General features: G+C 39.3%; 1 protein-coding gene across 2 annotated transcripts in view; it reads left to right on the top strand.

Annotated features, from left to right (window-relative positions):
• Positions 1 to 16,677, top strand: part of NT5DC1 (5'-nucleotidase domain containing 1) — a 318,179-nt gene that overhangs the window by 161,384 nt on the left and 140,118 nt on the right. The window lies entirely within an intron of this gene.

Raw genomic sequence — 16,677 nt, forward strand, 5'->3', positions numbered from 1 at the left:
TTCTGCGTCTCACAAATGTTCTTCTGTGTGATCCAAACACCTCAAACTTCGATTCGTCTGTCCATAACACTTTTTTCCAATCTTCCTCTGTCCAATGTCTGTGTGCTTTTGCCCATATTAATCTTTTCCTTTTATTAGCCAGTCTCAGATATGGCTTTTTCTTTGCCACTCTGCCCTGAAGGCCAGCATCCTGGAGTCGCCTCTTCACTGTAGACGTTGACACTGGCGTTTTGCGGGTACTATTTAATGAAGCTGCCAGTTGAGGACCTGTGAGGCGTCTATTTCTCAAACTAGAGACTCTAATGTACTTGTCTTGTTGCTCAGTTGTGCAGCGGGGCCTCCCACTTCTCTTTCTACTCTGGTTAGAGCCTGTTTGTGCTGTACTCTGAAGGGAGTAGTACACACCGTTGTAGGAAATCTTCAGTTTCTTGGCAATTTCTCGCATGGAATAGCCTTCATTTCTAAGAACAAGAATAGACTGTGGAGTTTCACATGAAAGCTCTCTTTTTTAGCCATTTTGAGAGTTTAATCGAACCCACAAATGTAATGCTCCAGATTCTCAACTAGCTCAAAGGAAGGTCAGTTTTATAGCTCCTCTAAACAGCAAAACTGTTTACAGCGGTGCTAACATAATTGCACAAGGGTTTTCAAGTGTTTTCTAATCATCCATTAGCCTTCTAACACAGTTAGCAAACACAATGTACCATTAGAACACTGGAGTGATGGTTGCTGGAAATGGGCCTCTATACACCTATGTAGATATTGCATTAAAAACCAGACGTTTGCAGCTAGAATAGTCATTTAGCACATTAACAATGTATAGAGTGTATTTCTGATTAATTTAATGTTATCTTCATTGAAAAAAACTGTGCTTTTCTTTCAAAAATAAGGAAATTTCTAAGTGACCCTAAACTTTTGAACGGTAGTGTATATATTTTTTTCTCATTTCCCACTATATTATATGGTACAAAAAATGGTTCTGTGAAAATCTACAGCTCGTCCCGCAAAAAACAATTCCTCATACGGCAATATTGATGGAAAAATAAAAAAGTTATGGCTTTTGGAAAGTGGGGAGGAAGAAATAAAAGTTAAAATCCGAAAAATGGCTGGGAAGGGGTTAAAGGTTATGGGGTTAAGGAATAGGGATAATTGTCATAAATGTGGTATACATCAAGCGGATCTCTTCCACTTGTGGCGTTGTCCCAATCTACATAGATACTGGAGTGGGGTGGCAGCATCTATTTCTAAATTAATTCTGAAGGAGGTTCCAATCGAACTGATGCTTATTTTTGGCATCTCTGGTCTTCCGAAAGTCTGTGGTTATAGCGAACTAATTAGAAAGATTTTGGTTCTGGCAAGATTGGTTATCATTTATAAATGGATCTCAAAAGATTTCCTACAGGAAGTAGAATGGCACCATAAGGTGAATAGAGTGATGCTTTTAGAAAGATTATACTAAGGGGACGATTATACGAAGGGGAATTTTGATCTGGAACAGATGGATTGTGGAAGTATCCCCTGAACATAAAAATACCTTAGGACTGGTTTAAAATGTGTTAGTAGCAGTTTGAGGAGTAATGTTTTTTGTTTTTTTTTCTATCTCTCTCTTTCTTTCACACGCGATATTTTCCAATGCTTTAGGGGGTGATTGTTGATTTTCCAGCATTGACTTTTGGGATAGTGTCTGTGCTACATAATATTTTGTTTAATGTAATGTTAACTCGGAATATTTTCTTAGTTTTTTTGTTATGTTGTATAGAATATTTTGTTATATAAATCAACAACAATAAAAATGATATTCTACAAAAAAAATAAACCTGTACTCATTGAATACCTCCTAGATCAAATGGTTGACATCTACGCTTAACTTGATACTCACACTTGCGTGAGGGGTTCTACTTGTTGGGGGGAGATTTTAACCTCGCTATCAACCCTATATTAGATACCTCCAAATAGATAAGTAGCTTACCCCACAAAGCTTTGAGATCACTCAGAACTACCCTCTCTTTTTTATCTCCCTCGCACCACTCTTACCATAGGTTGGACTATTTCTTTGTCTCAGATAGGCATATGCAGGTGACAGTACGTACCTAGAAATCATGAGGTCAAAAACCAGCCGGGAGCAGATAATCAAAATCGGTAAACAATCTCCTGATATCAAGTACTTCTGTTCTCTTGAGGGTTGCGACATCCCTGTTTCCCCCTTGGTACCTCCCCTTTTTTTCTCTTTTGCTTCTTTTCCTCCCACTTCTTTTTCTCTTGTACTATTTGTCTGACTCCCTCTTTTTTTTTATAGGGTTATTTTGATATAACATATTTTGACCTGCTTTGATCAATGTTTATTTTGTTTTGGCATTTTGCCATATTCTTCTTATTTAACAACTGGATAGTTCTGAGTCTACTTTGTTACTATCTTATATTGATGATTTGTTCATATTTACCTTTTATCTTGTTCATCATTAGGCCACTCATGCAACTTATTCTCCGTAAAAATTGCCTATGCGTTGTATAAAACATTCATTTTTTGAATGGGTTGCAATTAGTTCTGGTAAAGGTGACATGACCAGTTATTTATTTTCTGGGGGCAAACTATCAATAACACGGTAAGTATCTTTATAGAGACGGTTAACACGACAATGATGGTTTTTATTTATTATTGTTCTTGGAAAAACGTGAAGAGAAGATTCAGTTAGTGGGGTATTTTACATGTCAGATTGTGTTAATTCAACCCTGCGAGTTTTTCAAGATGAACAGGATTATCATTTAAGGTTATGTGGAGTTTATAAATTTAGCGCTAGGCTGAAACATGCGATCCATTACCCAAGTTTGAAGATGCTATCAGTAGTGGAAAATATTTTAACATACTATCTACCTGGTCCTGGGCTTTTAAGCTTTGCCATTGTATAGTTTAGATGTCCTACATTCTAGAAGGAGCACGTCAGGTTTCCGGCTGTCAGAGGCTCTAAAAAGAACACAGAAGTGGTTTATTACTGCGCTGTATACTAAATAGAGGCAGTGTCAATACAGCTGCTCCCTAGCATAGCAAAAATATTGGGTCTTAATAGATTTAAATCAGCTCTGCCAGGGACTTCTGTCACCACAGGGTCTATTTTCCCCTGTAACTAGGTCTCCTATATAAACAAAAAACTGTAAATATCCCCAGAGATCTTTTGTAGCCTCTGGGGACATATTAAAATATACGTAAAACTATACGTAAAAAAATAAAAAATAAATAAATAACAAAAAGTATACAGATAAAAACATACACAGCATGCGGCAACCCAATCCGTTGTCATATCCACCCTGATCACCATAGAGCATTCTGTACATTTTATATATCAAAATGACTGGGAAAAAAAGGTTAACTCAGTCTAAGGCTTTATTGTAGTGTGAGTTTGAGATAAAAAAAAAAACTATAAATAACTATAACCTAAAAAATTATGGTATATAAAAAGGGATGAAAATACAGCACTATGTGCCACCGCAAAACAACTCCAAATTGTTTTTGACAGCCCAGGAAATAAAAGTTAGAACTTTTAAACCACGTGCGCAAAATCCCTAATAAAGGGTTAAGAGGTTAATGTATGTAATGGGGCTGATTTGGATAAATACTGTACGCAAATCAATATTGGACTGTGATTATGTGTATTGATTAAATTAGAATAAGTCGAGCAGTAAACTGAATTATCATATGGAAATGGTGTATAGTGAAATAAAACAAAATGTGCGTTCTACATTCCTTACTGGTTTAAGGATAATAATTGAATGTTCCAGGCGCTAGATATGAAAAATGTTCAACAACGTTATTGCCAAAAGGAAAAACAGTTTAAAATCAAGAGATTTGCTCGGTCGATGTCAAGAAGTTCCTAAAGAAATAGGATATGTTGGAACGGAGTTCAAAGTCTTGTAGTTTATTTTCATAGAGTTTATATTTGACATCCACCCTTTTTCTTCTACTCTTCAAAAACATCCTATGACCTGAAAGCAATCCTGTAAATGTTTCTTATTACTTAAAGACGTGATATAAAATATCATTTGAATAAGAAGCATGCTCTTACAAAAACAACCATGTTTGGAAGCATTTTTTAAAACAACTCACTGGCCAGTAGTTTGCAGATCATATATTCATTGGTGAGTATTACTTTTCAGCTTCAAAATCAGGTCCAGACATGTAGTGAATATGCCTATATAGGTTAAAGCCTTGCTTTCATTTATTCAGAATGTGAGTGACTACCATATATTATCATTTATAAATTCAGTATCATTTTTCTGCTACATTTTTGATTGGTTGACCCCGTTTTCAAAAGCTAACATATCTTCCTTAAAAAAAAATTGTTTTGTGATAAAAATAAAGGCACTAATTGCCGTGTGCCCAAACAGCAGTTTATGCCCACATATGGGGTATTTCCGTACTCCGGAGAAGTTGCTTTACAAATGTTAGGGGGCTTTTTTTGTCTTTATTCCTTGTGGACATGGTTTTGTTTTTTTTAGCTAAACCTACATCTTATTGGAAAAAATTAAATTTCACATCCAAATTCTAATAAAATCTATGGAACACCTGTGGGGTCAAATGCTCACTACATCCCTAGATGAATTCCTTGTGGGGTGTCGTTTCCAAAATGCTAAATGCTGTTTTGAATACTTTGATGGGGGCAGTTTTTAAAATATGGTGACTTATGGGGGTTTGCATTGCATCGACCCTTTCAAAGCCTCTTCAGAACTGAACGGGTTCCTGTAAAAATAGCCTTTTGAAATTTTCTTGAAAATGTGAGAAATCTCTGCTAAAGTTCTAAGCCTTGTAACGTTCTAGAAAAATAAAAGGATATTAAAAAAAGGTTCAAACAAAGTATACATGTGGGAAATGTTAATTAGCAAGTATTTTGTGTGGTATTACTATTGTTTTTTTCAAGCAGATCCATTTAGAAAAATTTAAATTTTTGTCATTTTTAGCTAAATTTTGGTGTTTTCCACAATTAAATACTGAATGTATCTAACAAATTTTACCACTAACTTAAAGTACAATGTGTCACGAGAAAACAGTCTCAGAATCGCTTGGATAGGTAAAAGCATGTCAAAGTTATTACCAGATAAAGTGACACATGTCAGATTTGAAAAACAAGGCTCTGTCAGGAAGGTCAAAAGCGGTTGCAGCGTAAGGGGTTAAAGAGGTTCTCCAGCCATGGGGCGGTTTTTCATACTGATGACCTATCCAGAGCATAGGTCATTAGTATATGATCAGTGGGGGCAAACACCCGGACCCCTCACCAATCAGGTGTTCTGGCACAGGATGTTATGCAGTGGTCAGTGACAAAATCAGATGGCTCCAGTCACAGTATAGCGGCAGTAATGCAGTACTGCAGCTCTGCTCCTATTCAAGTGAATAGGAGCAGAGATGCCGTACTGCAGCACGACCGCTATACAGTGTATGGAGTGATCTGCTTCCGGCACTGAACACTGAGTTACATCCAGTGCCCGCAATCATCTGGAACAGCTGATCGGTGCGGTATCAAGGTGTCAGACTCCCATCGATCATATACTAATGACCTCTCCAGTGGATAGGTCATCAGTATGAAAAACCGCCCTCTGCCTGGACAACCCCTTTAAATAGATTTTTTTAAACCCGATGAAGCTGGTGTACTTTAAAAATCCATGTCAGAACGGCTGTATGATCTTTTCTCAAATTAAAATGAACATTTTATGAGTCCAGGACACCAGTTTTTTATGAGGTCTAAGAGATCTACACTGAATGGTGTGCTTTATCAGAGACACCCATCTAGTAGCGGGTTGGACCTCTTTTGGCCCTTAGAACCGGAGCAATTCGTTGTGGCATAGGTTCCACCAGGTGTTGAAATCGTTCTGGAGTAATATTGGCCCATGCGAACACGATAGCTTCTCGCAGTTGGAATGAACTTGGTAGGCTACAGTGCTTAGATAAGACCTACAGTTAAAACGTCCAACCACAGGTATCAGAGGAAGAAAACATTTGCCACCCCATTACTCCACCTTTACCAGCCTGAACTGTTGACACATGACAGAAAGGGTTCTTCAATTCATGCTTCTTGCACCAAAATTTTGACCCTCCCATCAGTACAATGCAATAGAAATCTGGATTACCTAACTAGGCGATGATTTTCCTCTGCTCGGTGATCCAATTTTTGCACCCTTTTGCTGTCAGAATGATTCTTGACATCTTCCTCTGATCCCTTTCGTCGACGTGTTGTTGACGTCCACAGTTTCGCTTTTGCTGGATGTTTTTCCTCCAAGTGGCCAATCGGTGTAGTGAATAATGTATCCAATTTGTAGTTTGTTATCTCGTGACAGATCCTCTGTGACCCACCTTTTGGAGATAATGAAGGGGGGATTTATTAAGATTGGCATTTCATACACCAGTCTTACTAAACAACTGGAATAAAATGTGACACATTTGTTAAGAGGCGAACTGGATCGGGGGGAAGGTACGAGACCCGACACGTGCTGTTACATTGTTATGTCCCACAGAGTGAAATCAGATTTCATTATAATTGGCGCTAGTTTTTGCCATAAAATAGGTAAACTTGTTGGGCTGCGGGTGGTCTTACCCCTTTCTGCTTAGCCTCACCTACTTTTTTCATTAGTCGCGTGAGCGGTTTCCCCACAAATTGTGACTTTTAGGCCCTTTTCGACTTTTGTACACCAGAAAACTGCAGTGGAAAGGTTAATAAATTCTCCCCACTGGCTCAGTATACAGAAAAACATTGGACTGGATTACAAAGGGATACTGAATGGGGCTGAAAAATTTAAGTTCTCCCCTATTGAACTCATTGGAGGAAAAATGCCACCAAAACACTAGGGATACAAGCATAATATGGCTGGAAGAAATAAAAACAAAGCAGGGGCTCAAAAATACCGCACTTTGTGAAGTTGATCGACCAATCTATTAACTCATATGTAACATCTGATTTAATTTCATCCAGCACTGGAAGCTTTTGTGTTAATTGCTGCAATAGGGTGTTTGTGCAGCAAAATGTCAAAAGCGTCACACTGTATGCACCTGGACCCAATTAATCGAAAACTTGATAGTCTGTACTTCCAGATTTAAGCAAAAAGAAAAGTGCTGGATTACTAAACAAATCACCAAATATCCCAGTATTTCTATACTCTTAAATGCTGGAGTATAAACAGTGGTAGCATTGGACCAACAACAAGTAGTTTCACAATTCGTTTTTGCAGAAGCTGAAGATCTGCTGAAGATGACCTGTCATTACTCGGAGAGGTATTACATAAAACATCCAACAGTCCCAAGTATGTAGGATTGTCAAAGTTTTACTGAACATGACTTCCACGGTTTTGTATTTCTTTTACACAAAGCCTACCCTCTTTGAAGAATGCTTAACAAAATCCTTTTTTCATTTTGCACCTTTTTATTGTTATATAACGTTAATATTCCTTATTTTATTTTTTTAATCACAAAATTATCAAGTCCTAGGAGGAATGCCAGTCATAGCAGATTACTGCAATTTGTGGTTTTTGTGAATAGGCAATATTTTAGCTGGTTGGGATACTTCGAATTTCTAGCTTGTGAGGTTTTGGAAATGTATTCAAATACAAACAGGTGTGAAGTCTTTTATGAAAAAAGGGTTTAGTGAGCAGAAACTGGTGAAGGTTAATCTTTCAGAAACAAGGCTTCATCAGTAATGACATGTTTAGCTTCTTGTTAAAGATAATTTTGTATGTAGTTTGCAAATTTTTCTGAGGTATATAAAGTAAATTATTATATAAATTGTATGCCCGCACACATTAATAACATCAGGAAAATTGTACAGGAAGAAACACTACCAGTAAAATCTAGATAATAATGTAGATGAGGTAACCAGTGGTGTAGTTTATTTTCCTACCGGGCACTTAATTTGTGCATTTTACACTCCGTTCATTCTGTTGTCCTACGTGACCATGCTTAGTCTCTCAAATGCCTACAGCCACTCATTCCTATGAAACGCTCCATGTGGCTCTTGCAGGAATGCATAGAGAAACTGACTTCCAGTTCACACAAAAGACTGTAGGATTCTGAGGGTCTGTGCACAGTCACGTTGGACAACAGGAATACCAGAACAGAGCGGACAACTCACAGAAAAATGAACCACTCTACTAGTTACCTCATCAACATCACTATCAGAGGTATATATATATTTTTTTTTCCAGGAGTTATTCTTTAACCCTTTAATGACCTATGATGTAACTATATGTCATGGCCGCTAGGCGGGGAGTATGGATCTGGCTCATGGGCTGAGCCCATTCCATACTTAGTGGGTGTTGCTTGTTTGTTACAGTTGACGCATACTGTAGCGACCGGAATCGGAGATAACTCCGATTCCAGCCGTTTAACCACTCAGATGCCGAGGCCATAGAAACCTAAGCAATTGTTACCTCAATCCCTCTCCATGCAGTGACACAATCGCGGGGTGCCGATGGTTGTCATGGCAGCCCAGGTCTGCCATCTTTGTGCTCCTAATAAGGCCCTGAAGCCGGAAAAAATTGCAATACACTGCAATACATAGATTTTGCAGTGTATTGTACCAGTGATCAAACAATTGTGTACGCTAGGGGGACTAAAAATAATTAAGAAGCTGTTAAATAATGTTTTTAATAATGAACAATAAAATATTTATAGTTCTAAAAACCCTAAAGTAATTTAAAAAAATAAACATAACTAGTATCGCCGCATCTGGAAAATTCTGAAATATTAAAATTCTACCAAATTTATCCCACATGGTAAATGGAATAAAAAAAATAAAAACCACTGAAATTGCTGTTTTTGATCACCTTTCAGCCAAAATAAAAAGTGATCAAAAACTCATATGTTCCCCAAAATGGTACCAATAACTACAGGTCGCCCCACAAAAACAATTTCTCACACCTCTCCAGTTATGGGTCTGAGAATATTTTTGACAAATATTTTTTCCTATGTAAAAGTAGTACATCATAAAAAAAACTGAATAAATTTGGTATCGCCGTAATCATATTGACCCACAGAATAAAGGTAACATGTCATTTTTACCTCAAGTGAACGGCGTAAAAGTGAAACCCAAAAAAAACAACAGAGGAATCGCTTTGATTTTCCCATTCCACCCACAGAATTTATTTTGCAGTTACCCAGTACATTATATAGTACATTAAATGGTGCCTTTAAAAACTACAAACCGCAAAAACAAGCCCTTATGCAGCTACGTTGATGGAGAAAATAAAAAAGCTATGCCTTTTGGAAGGCGGAAAGGAAAAAACAAAGATGAAAAAATGAAAAATGGCTGCGGCACCAAGGGGTTAAAGCATGGCATTTGGTGCTCCTTAATTCAGGATCCGGTGTATGGCTGCATTTACACAGCTGTATTTTTAGTCCATGTGGGATTCATATATTTTTTTGCTAAAATTGGAGCAAAGAAGCAGGAAAATCTTGGGAACCCATTTAAAGACAAACATTTCTGGGGGTAGACCAACTCTCCACCTCTTACACAAAGTGTGGTGGGAATGTAAGCGACTGATGAGGATTCCAGGATGCTCGCAGTATATGCCGTTGTGAAATAATGATTATTTATGGGAATTTTGAGTCCTGGAGGGCTTCTGTTCTTGGGACCTGAAAGGGGTGAGATATGTCCATCAGTTATTTACAGAGGGAACCTTTAAGACCTTTTTAACAGCTTAAAGACTAATTTGGTTTAGATCATCATATGTTTTATCAGCATTTACAGATAGGACAGATGAGTCAGTGGAACTTACCTATCACTCCTCTGATGTGCTTGATAATATCATAACCTCAAAACACACTAATGCCTCGTGCTCACGACCGTTGTGCCACTTAAGCCGTTTTTGGCGGCATCCGAGTGGCACCCGATAGTCTTAACGGACCCATTCACTTTAGCGGGTGAATCGGGTCCGTGAAAAATGGTCCGAGTCTCCGATCCGAGGCAAGATAGAACTTTTCCTACCTTTCCTCGGATCACTGACGGGACTCGGGCGGCATACACGGTCGTGTGCATGAGGCGTAACACTTAAAGGGGTTCGCCTATCAGGGACATTTATGGCATATCCACAGGATATGCCATAAGTGTCAGATAGATGCGGGTCCCACCTCTGGGACACGCACCTATCTCTAGAATGGGGTCCCCTAAACCCTGTTCTATCTTTCTCGGCTTTCGCTATCTTTCTCAGAGAGCTACATTGTTTTCGTAACTCCCGACTATCTAAATTAGGAAGTGGCCAGGAAGCAGCGGACACCGAGAAAGGTAAAACTGGGTTTAGGTCTAGAGATAGATGCGGGTCCCAGAGGTGGGACCCGCTACTATCTGACATTTATGACATATCCTGTTGATATGCCATAAATGTCCCTGTGTGGCAAACCAGAATATACAGAATACAGAGCAGCTGTATCTGAAAAAGTAAAACTAATTTTTAATAAAGACTAATTAAGAAGTTACACCAATCACACTGACTGACCTGTTTATTTTTTTTTTTTAAATGCCATCAAAGGTTTACATAGCCCTTAATGTGGGCCAGAATCTCTACTTTTACACAAATAACTGCCAATATTCAGGCCAGATAATAAGAAGGTATGGCTAAATTTGGTAATTTACATCTTAAACTATTGGGAAACTACCTATGTTCTTGAAACAGGCACTGAGTAGTTTTAGCTGTCTCTGTGGACTGGCATTGAAGAAAAATAGTGGTCTCTAGTGAATTTCTCTGACTAGAAAAATAGTGCGCATTGTAAAACACAAGCTATTATGTGTATATTATCTTGTAGCTATTATATATTACGCTGTCATAATTTTACTTTTAAAAAGCCCTTCGGGCAACTCTTTTCCCTATGCCCAATTTGGGTGAGTTCAGACGTAACGTAAATACTGCAGATTTCAAAATCCACAGCATAATACAGTAGCAGCAGAGTGGATGACATTTGAAGAAATCTCATCCACACACTGCGTAAATGCTGAGCGGAGAAAAAATGCTCAGAAATTTACATACGGTGCGTTTTTTTTATCCGCAGCATGTCCATTGTAGGCTGCAGCGGTTACATGAGATGAAAAGTCGTCCCAGGAGGACGGTGTGCAAGACGGCGGCGGGATGCGTCGCCATGGCTACATAAGTATGAAACAATTTTTTGTGCAGTTTTTCTCAGTGGACATTCCAGCCGAATAACTGCACCACTGCTTTTACGCAGTGTATCCACTCTGTGTGAACATAGCCTTTAAGCATATGTAGTTGAGTAAGTTTGTGTTATAAATCCATATGCATTTGGCTCCCTAGTGGGGGCTGCATCCAGCCAGAATTATGGAATTTACCATTATCTTTTTTAAATGTTTATATGTTATTTAATGCCATCAAGGACCCCAGTGATCTTCCATCAAGGACCCCGATCATTGGTCCATATAAAAAAGGCTTTAGTAAAGTCATGTATGTTTGGTGAGACCTACATTTTCAAGTATTTAAGTATTTAAAAGCTAAATCTTCCACTATCACCTGTAACAAGCCCATTACTTTTTTTTAATTAGTTTTAATTAAGGCATTTTCAATTGAAACATAATTCCATATAGAAGGAAAGAGATCTATATGCAAATAGAATATACATACAAAAGACGAAGTTAAATTGCAATCAACGAATAGTGACATGGTCATATTTAACTAGTAACAACAAAGTAGATATATTTTGGGCATTTACCATGGAAATTTGTCGAGGGATAAGCGAGTCATACCTGAAATGACAGAAAGAAGACACAAGTCAAATAACAATCATAAAGTTTCCCCACGTCTCTGACCCTTGTCTGGATGATCGGTGGTAAATAAATACAGGTTCTAAGGGAACAAGAAAAGTATATAGTCTATATCCTACAGTCTCACAGCGACTATAAAGAGAATGGAATTTTCTGTGTAAATATATGAGTAGGAAGACATTGCGGTGTAGGTTGTCCATGGAATCAAATTTTTTTAGAATGCAGATGTCCTATGGTTCCGGAATGCATAAAGTTGCTCATATGCTTAAGTAAGGGAATCACTGGTTGAGCAATTCCCTAGAGTGTAAGTTATGGAATTGTTCTATAAGTGATTCCCCAAAGGCAGCTGGAGACTGTCTGGATAAAGCGTTCAGGTTATCCGCTACCTCAAGTCCATCACTACTCTGATCAGCAGAGTCTAAGGCTACTCTATGGTCTTCACCAGGGCCCACCGCAGGGCAGGTTGGATTTGGCTGTATAGAACCCAGGTTGCATTAACACAATACAGTGTTGGACAGGAGGTGAAATCAGGCAATACCAGAATGGAAACCAGACAGACAGAGGGTAAACAGCAAACAGAGTACACAAGCAGGAGAGACTGTAAGTCAAAATCAGAAAGCAGAAGAATACCAGGAGTTGCAGAGGTCAGAACCAGCCGAGAGCAGAATGTCCAAATCAGTGAGCAAAGGGGTTAATCTAAAGACAAAGCCAAGGTCCATTTCCAATCATCCAAATAGTCAGGTTATGCAGGGAGTAGCCAGGAGCTTGATCAGATACTTGCATACACAAAGTAATCCACAAGCAACAATGAAAGAACTGCCCAGACTTAAATACTCCACCCTAGAATCTGATAAGAGGCGGACGTTTCCTAACAACCTGTCCATTGTTGGGTCTGATATTGCAGCTCAGCTCCATTGAAGTGACTAGGGCTAATATCTGTCTTGTAGTGTATGTGAAAATAGAACTTTGTAGAAATTTAAATTACATCCTTTCATTTTCTGAGACAAAGAGTAAAAAATGAAAGCCAACCTTAGAAATAAAAAAAACAAAAAACGATACATTTTTCAAGTGTATGATATGAAGGATCCTTAAAAATGTATAGAAGTCCTTATTGGGATGCCATAATGTTGCTTAAGAAAACTTAACTCGACAATAGGGCTGGTCGATTATGACCTAAATCAAAATCACGATTAATTGAGCATGTATCCTCGATTTACGATTAATGAACGATTATTTAAGTCACACCCCCTAATTGCATGCCACGAAATTTAATTAATATATATCCCCTGATCCTGCTGTATAGTACTGCATATAATATACCCCATGATACTGCCCCAGCACAGTATAATGCCCCCATAGCTGCTGCCACACAGTATAATGCCCCTATAGCTGCCCTCCACACATTATAATGCCCCCATAGCGGCCCCCACAAAGTATAATGCCCCCACACAGTATAATGCCACACAGATGCACCCCATGCAGTATAATGCCCCCATATATGCCCCCGCGCAGCATAATGCCCCCATAGCTACCCCCACACACAGTATAATGATCCCATAGCTGCTTCCACACAGTATAATGCCCCCATAGCTGCCCCCACAAAGCCCCAGTAGTGCCTAATAAAATATGTTCTCACCTAACCCCGTTCCCACGATGAGTGTAGGAGATCTCTGTGCTCCTCCAGTCTATGTGGCTCGGTGCAGACATGCCCGAGGACGTCACTGCCTTGCGTCGGCCATTGTCAATCTACTCATGCACAGACAGGCTTGAGGCAGTGACGTCATCGCGACTCAAATACAGTTAAACCCGAACTGAAAAAAAACGGAATGCACAAGATGACGTCTGTTATCTTCGCTGATTTTCGATTTTCGTTTTTTTTCCCAATTGTACAGCCCTAATTATGGGATGCCATTCAACAACTAAATCGCTTATTTGTTTATGTCTGCATGCGCTTAACCCCCTTTCCCCTGCTTGCATTCTGGGCCCTAATGACCATTCAATTTTTTCGTTTTTCCATCGTCACATTCAAAGAGCTATAACTTTTATATTTTCACCTGGACATAGCTGTATGAGGACTTGTTTTCTGCGGGATGAGTTGTATTTTTCAATGCCACCGTTTTGGGGTATAAAGAATTTTTTTATTGATTAACTTTTTTTTTGGTGGGGGGGGATATAAAAAAACAGCAATTTAGCTATTGTTCTATGCATGTACGCGATTTACTGTGCGGTGTAAATAACATGCTACCTTTATTCTATAGGTCGATACAATTATGGCGATACCAAATATGTATAGGTTTTTTTTATGTTTTACTACTTTTGCAGAATAAAAACTCTTTTGAACTAAATTAATTTTATTTTGCATTACTGCTTTCCATGAGCCATAACTTTTTTTATTTTTCCATCAGTGTCGCCATATGAGGGCTTGTTTTTTGCGAGACTACATTGCTACCAATTTAGAGTACATGGGACTTATTGATTAATATTTTTTTTTGGGGGGGGGGGTGGGAAAAAATAGCAATTTTGCCATTGTTTTTTTTACGGCATTCACCTTGCGGTTTAAATAATATGCAAACTTTATTTTTTGGGTCATTACGATTGCGGGGATACCATATATGTGTAGTTTTTATTTTATTTTTACACTTTTTTACTAAATAAAACCATTTTTTATGTGCACCTTTATATTCATTTTTATTTCACATTATATATTTTTTCAGTCTTACTAGGAGACTTCACTGTGCGATCTTTAGATCGCAGATATAATGCTTTGGTATACTTCGAATACCAGAGCATTATAGCCTGTCGGTGTAAAACTGACAGGCATCTATTATGACATGCCTCTGGCACGTCCTAATAGGCTTATAGCCTTTGTTAGGCCCCCGGCTGCCATGTCACCCCATCGGATTGCATTTGCGGGCCGCCGATGGGAGACAGAGGAAGCTCCCTCCCTCTGTAAACAACTCAAATGCAGCGGTCACTAATGACTGCGGCATTTGAGGGGTTAAACGGCCGCAATCAAAGTAAACTTCGATCGCTACCGTTGGAGCAGGAGCCCGGCTGTCGTTAGGAGACCCATGCAGGACGTTGATTAGGCCGCCGTGAAAAGGCGGCGGCCTAGAATAAAGCCCATTAAAGAGGCTCTGTCACCAGATTTTGCAACCCCTATCTGCTATTGCAGCAGATAGGCGCTGCAATGTAGATTACAGTAACGTTTTTATTTTTAAAAAACGAGCATTTTTGGCCAAGTTATGACCATTTTTGTAGTTATGCAAATGAGGCTTGCAAAAGTCCAAGTGGGTGTGTTTAAAAGTAAAAGTCCAAGTGGGCGTGTATTAGGTGCGTACATCGGGGCGTTTTTAATACTTTTACTAGCTGGGCGCTCTGATGAGAAGTATCATCCACTTCTCTTCAGAACGCCCAGCTTCTGGCAGTGCAGACACAGCGTGTTCTCGAGAGATCACGCTGTGACGTCACTCACAGGTCCTGCATCGTGTCAGACGAGCGAGGACACCGGCACCAGAGGCTTCAGTTGATTCTGCAGCAGCATCGGCGTTAGCAGGTAAGTCGATGTAGCTACTTACCTGCAAACGCTGATGCTGCTGCAGAATCAACTGTAGCCTCTGGTGCCGGTGTCCTCGCTCGTCTGACACGATGCAGGACCTGTGAGTGACGTCACAGCGTGATCTCTCGAGAACACGCTGTGTCTGCACTTCCAGAAGCTGGGCGTTCTGAAGAGAAGTGGATGATACTTCTCATCAGAGCGCCCAGCTAGTAAAAGTATTAAAAACGCCCCGATGTACGCACCTAATACACGCCCACTTGGACTTTTACTTTTAAACACACCCACTTGGACTTTTGCAAGCCTCATTTGCATAACTACAAAAATGGTCATAACTTGGCCAAAAATGCTCGTTTTTTAAAAATAAAAACGTTACTGTAATCTACATTGCAGCGCCTATCTGCTGCAATAGCAGATAGGGGTTGCAAAATCTGGTGACAGAGCCTCTTTAAATGACCGCCATGAATAGGTGTATCGGCGGTCATCAAGGGGTTAAGGCAGGAAATCAATAACAGGCACAGAAGAGAATAGTATATGCAAAGGGTGGACGAATATTGGAACACAAGGAAGGGATTTTTGAGCAATCTGTTTTATGAATTTTGACCAAATCAATGTTGTGGCTATAATTTTATTCACATTGGGGAAGAGACTGTAAAGGTTTCTCGGTTAGGAGGTTTAATAAAGATATCGGTGTAGCCCCAAGTAGTAGTTTCTCCATAGAGACCCAATGTTTACAGGTACAATCTTGCCACCAGTATGTCTGGTCTGGTAATAAAGTTTGACAGGGACACTTATACCGGCAGCTAGAGAAATTGACACAAGCTTTTAAACTTGTCCAGACATAATGGTTAATAATAGCCTGCAGTTTGGATTAAAAAGGATAAAAGTAATGGTATTGGAATGGCTCTAAATAAATATAATATGTGGGGCAATACCATTATTTTTATAACCACAATACATCCTGCCCACTTAATAATAGGTTTCCTAAATCTTTGTAAAAGCTGTGGGATTGTGGTTAGTAAAGCAGATTTTTTTTTGAAAAGGTAAAGAACTAGGACTAGTTAAAAATATGCCTTAATTAGGCACATGGCCCTCTGTCACAGGGTCCGTGGACATTCTGTTACAAGGCCAGCAGAGGGTGGTGTGAACCCACTTTGTCACCAAAGAATTTGACATGGGTCTAAACCTGGGAGCAGAGTTTAAGGGTACTCCTGGTATTCACCCTTTCACCCTATACAGGGATCTGGACTACCAGGTCACTACCCCCAGAGTAGTCTTCCTTTGTGGCGGCCAACGTAACAGGTGTAGTGCCAGTAAGCTTTGTCCGGTATAGCAAAAAAGTCAGGACAGGCGGCAAGATTCGTACCGGTTCACGTAGCA

This window comes from Rhinoderma darwinii, chromosome 4, assembly GCF_050947455.1.
Source record: "Rhinoderma darwinii isolate aRhiDar2 chromosome 4, aRhiDar2.hap1, whole genome shotgun sequence".
Taxonomy (NCBI): Eukaryota; Metazoa; Chordata; class Amphibia; order Anura; family Rhinodermatidae; genus Rhinoderma; species Rhinoderma darwinii.